Raw genomic sequence first — 5,248 nt, forward strand, 5'->3', positions numbered from 1 at the left:
CCAACACAACAGTCAGGGTTGAACCAACTGGCCCGCTGAACCGCGGGCACCTGCAGTAACCTGCTGCTTGTGGACAAGGTGCCCACCATCGGCCCTGTCCCCAGTGTTGGGTTTTGCGGGACATGAACTGCAGCCACAGCTGCTGGTTTATCTTGTCACAAGGGAGACCAGGGTTAACCGCTACCCTCATTCGAAAGGCCTCATCATACTGCAGCCATGCATCCCTCACAAAATCAGTGTATGCCCTGAACACTATATCACAATACTGGAATAACTGAGCCACCCAAAAAGGTTGTGCCTGAGATATTATCCCAGCATAGATCAGAAAACCTGGCAACCCATTGGCTCAGGTTCTCTCCACCTTCCTCCGCTTCAACTTCTCCTTTCCTTTTCATCCAAATCCTCCTTGTCTTTCTTTTCTAACTCCCTATACAGGAGGCTGAATACATCAATGTACTCCCCACGCAAAATCTTCTCCTGGGTAGCCGCTGATAAACGATCCCCTGGGGCATGGCCGCATCGCCATAAGGGAGGGCCCAAAAAGGTACCGACCCATATGGGTTTGGGGGATAGCCCCATGCTCCCCACTGCTGGCCAGGACAGCTGCTCTGTTGTGCCACCAATGGCTGCCCCCCCCAGGGAAGAACACCAGCTGTTGCCTGAGTATTCGGTGGACTGTGAGAAGATACCATGGCTGCTGAAGGAGCCTGTGGCTGCACTGGTGCAGCTGGGAACTCTTGTGTCCGTGGCTGGTGGAAGGAAGTACCTGCCACCCATGAAGAGCCAGGCTGGCTAGGGTATACCCATGGCCCAATGCCCCAGCATTGATGTGAGCAACCCGGCCATGAGATGGCATAGCCACTTGTGTATGGGCCCATGGCCCCCAAGGCCAGGCTTGGGGGTATGGTGGCATTGATTACTTACCTTCAGCTCCCAAGGAGGTTACTGCCACCGGTTAGCTGGCCTGTTCCACCACTCTCAGGGACCTCTGGCTCCTCTTCTGTCCCCGAGCCGTTGCCCCCAGCCATCGCCTGCTGTGGATCATGCACAGCCCCCGCTTGCATCGCCACACTCTGCAAAGCAGAAAGGCAGGCCAGTACCTCTTTTTCAAAGGTTAATTTTGCAGACTGACCTGGCGCCCTGTGATGCCCCTCCCAGGTGGATGGTGCCCCTCTTAGCTGCTCTAACGCCTCCAGCTGACCAATAATGGCCAGGCATACCTGGGCCTCATCCTCCTGCCCAACTGTGGGGCTGGCCAGCTGCCCTCTTTTCCTAGGAGGTCTAGCTGGTTGCTTGCCCTTGGGGACCCCTAGCCTTTCTTAGGCCCCATTATGTGCCCCAGTAGTTAGCTACCAAAAGGCCTATTCCACTGAACCCCTCCCCCCAGCATGCACCCAGCAGCCCCGGGAGCAAAGGAATGAAAAGTAATAAAAGGGGGGCAGCAAAGCTAAGTCCCAAGCTGCCTGATATGCCCCCTGTCATAGAACGAGGCAGGAAAAAGGGGGGGAACAACTCCCACTCCAGCTGCTTCTCTACAACCCCCCGGGAGGAATACCCCCCTCTTCAAAGGCCAAGCCCTGCCTGCGACCACTACTGCTGGCTGCTGGGGGTGTCCCAACCACCGACCACTTTCCCCCAAAATGGCCACCAGTTGTGCCACCGCAATCCCTTGACGCCAAGTCGCTGCCGTCATTCCACCACTCTGCTGCAATATCCCTGCTGGTCAGACCATTCAGGCCTGACAACGCCACCGACCCCCAAAACCTCCAGATCAATTCCCCATTATTCCAAAACACATTAATTATATACTTGGCTAAAATTAAACATTATGTTTTATATATAACCTGTTGTACTTTGGTGGCCATATCCTTGTACATCACAGCCATATTGCCATTCATGGTGTTAATTAACGCAGATGCAATAATCTCAGATTGCAGAGTGGTGAAACCATTTTCCTCCATAAGGCACACAAGGGCATGGGTGTCAAAATAAAGCTTCTTGCTTCCTGACGAGGGGAAACTCGCCTTACTGGTTTCTACGTGTAGGGGTGATGCACAAATGCTGATATCTCACTGTTTGGAGGCGAGGAAACGACCCCCATCGAGGCTGAGGAAACGGCTCCTCCTCGCCCCGAACACTTCGAGTCGCCGACGCTCTCGCGGCATGAAAAGCCACGTGCTGCTAAACTTGCGCAGCCGTTGGTCTGGAGGCCGGCAGAAGCCAGGAGCTTGCCACCAGCTCCCGGCACACCGTTACTACTCCTCTACTTCCAGTCTCCTAGGCAACGACGCGAGACCGCCAAGCGTATGATGACATTACGTAAGGCACCGGAAAGGAAAGCTCGTTACTCCTGCTGGATAAGGAAGACCCTCTTCCTGCCACCCACAACCACTACGATGGCTGCGGCCTGAGCTCTCACCATCCCGGCTCTTCAGATCCCCATCGGGGATTGGTGGGAAGGGAAGGGGGGAGGAGAAGCTGCTGAGATCGGGGCTGGGTGGGAAGGGCTGCCATTCCCCCCCACTTTCCAGATTTTTGGGGAGCGGTGGGAGGAGGCTCCAAATCGGGGGTCTCCAGCTCAGGCAGGGGTTTTGGGAAGCCTACATGTAAAAGCTTTTAAAGACTGAAAATAACCAGCCTAAAAGAACAAAGAGGACACTTCAAAGTCTCCTCTTTACTAGGAAGTACTTTAAAGGACAACAACAAAAAAATTATATACAGTTGTGAATGGCCACTATTGTCATCCGGTGCCTCCTCCACTAAGCCTCAAAAACAATTGCAAGAGAGAAAAGCAAAATTTGCAAGAAGAGGAAAGTGCATGTTCTTACAAGACGGTCACTGGGTGAGTGCTGAAATGGATGCAGATGTGTTAATATCGGAAGAATAAAAGGCTTTAAGACACATTCTGCAGCTTAAGTGAGGCTACTTTTTGAACACCTTTTGTACATCTTATTTATTTCATCAGCAAAGGACTGCATGGAAGTTCTTAAACTGACATTCTTTAAAGGAAAATTGTGGTTTTCTTCAGGCACTCATTATTCTTTGTTTACTTATTGTTTCTGTAGTTAGAGACTGCAAATACCTATCTTTGATTATATGGTTGCCAGTTAGTCAGCTAGTTTCCAGTTTCAACCCTAAGTGTGCTTACTAGGAAGTAAATGGGATTTACTCGAAATCAACCATGGAACTATGTGTCCCTCTCATTTCCCCCAATTAGCAGTTGGTCATTGCCATCTCTGTATGTGTTATAATTAATGTTGGGGTTCAATCCATCTTGGAACTGAGGCTTCCACTTCTACCACAGTAGGGATGACTTTGCCATATTTGAACAGATGGGGAAATGTGCTATTTTAAACACATGGGGCGTTTTCGCACTCACCTTCAGCCGGCGCGACCCCCCTCTTCACCGCGCAGGATCTGTGCGGATTTTGCACGTAAAGCCGCGGAGCAGCCGGAAGAGCCGGAAACTCCTGGCGCTTTTGCGGCGCAAACGTAAACCGCCAAAAAGCAGTTTCCGTTTGCGCGGCTTTTGAGCCGGGAGTTTCCGGCTCTTTCGGCTGCTCCGCGGCTTTACGTGCGAAATCCGCGCAGATCCTGCGCGGTGAAGAGGGGGGTCGCGCCGGCTGAAGGTGAGTGCAAAAACGCCCATGAAGTCCTGTGCACCTATTGATGGTACCAAGGAACACACTTCTTTGCAGAGCTGTAACATATAAACCAGGTGATCATAATTATGGCTTCAGCAGTTGAAATTATTTCTGTGACTAGAATTTTTGTTACTATTCTGGGACCCCTATATCCAGAAATCTTTGGTAACTAGCTCACACATTTGCAAAGGAACTAGGTACTTCACCAAGTAAGGGCATAACTACAAAACATATTGGGAGTGCCCTGACCTGGATAGCCCAGGCAAGCCCAATCTCAGAAGCTAAGCGGGGTCAAATCTGACAAGTATTTGAATGGGAGACCTCCTTGAAATACCAGCAGTTGGAAGGTGGGGGCAGCCTTTATTCAGCTATCTCTCAGGAAATCCTCCAGGCCCCTCCTTAGGGGTCAGTTACCAGAGGTTGCCATGACCTCCAGGTGCACATACACACACATGTACACCTGCCTTTTCACAATGAGGCAAACATCACTCTCCTGGGGCTGTTTTAGGTGGATAGCAATGCTGGTGTACAGTAACAGAGCAAGGTTCTAGTCCAATAGCACCTTAAAAAGATCAACAAGATTTCCAGGCTATGAGCTTTCAAGAGTCAAAGCTCCCTTTGTTCTGAAGAGCCGCTGTCAGTCAGAGTAGATAATACTTAATGAATGAAAGGTCTAATTCAGTATAAGGCATTTTAATGTATTTTTAATTTTTATTATTTGGCTTTCTATCCCACCCTCTCTGCGGGTGGGCTCAGAGTGAGTCATACCACAGTTAAAAGCAATTTAAAACCAGTTACATAATATTAAAATAATTAAACAATTTAAAACTGTTAAACAAACAAAAGACGGTGGATTTCATAAACATAAGCCCATCAGCTGAACAGTAAGATGGAAGCAAATAAGTCACACAATGTCCATGTTCCAGACAAGCAGCATCAGATGGGCAGCATTAGATGAGAAGCATTGGCAGGGAGGCCAGAGGTTCACAACTGAAAGCCTGGTGGAACACCTCTATTTTGCAGAATGGCAACAACCCCATTTTGCAGAATTGCAACAAACTTTGCAGGGCCCTGTTCCCCAAGGGAAACATGTTCCATCAGGTAGGGGCCAGGACAGAAAAAGCCGTGGCCTGAGTTGAAGCTAAGTGGGCATCTTTTGGGATATGTCCTTCCTTCCCATGACAGCCTGTCCCCAGAATAAACAGTTGCATAGTGCCAAATGTGCATGGTAAGGGACCCACAGGACTTGCATAGAACACCTTATTTTCCTTTGCATCCCCTCCCCATCTGAATGTAGTCTAGGTGATGTTGTGCCAGTCACATACTTTCAGCCTAACCTACCTCACAGGGTAGTTGTGAGGATAAAAAGGAGGAGAGAAAAAATAATTACTTGTATGGTAGGGGAACCTCAAGGACTTGTTGGGAAGACATCTCATTTCTCCCTGTATCCCCCTCCCCATACTATTTCCTCTTTTCCCTCCTCCTGGCAATCCCCATATCATCTCCCCTTTACTTGCCTCTCCTCTGCTTTTCAGCTACTCACCAATCAACTTTTTACCTACCTCCCATCTTCACTACATTATTTATTTACTTCATTTATAACC

The 5,248-nt window shown here is 49.5% G+C and overlaps 1 pseudogene; it reads right to left on the reverse strand.

Annotated features, from left to right (window-relative positions):
* Positions 1-926: 926 nt before the first annotated feature.
* LOC132581054 (uncharacterized) lies at positions 927-2,422 on the reverse strand (annotated as a pseudogene).
* Positions 2,423-5,248: the final 2,826 nt, after the last annotated feature.

This window comes from Heteronotia binoei, chromosome 13 (assembly GCF_032191835.1).
Source record: "Heteronotia binoei isolate CCM8104 ecotype False Entrance Well chromosome 13, APGP_CSIRO_Hbin_v1, whole genome shotgun sequence".
Lineage (NCBI taxonomy): Eukaryota > Metazoa > Chordata > Lepidosauria > Squamata > Gekkonidae > Heteronotia > Heteronotia binoei.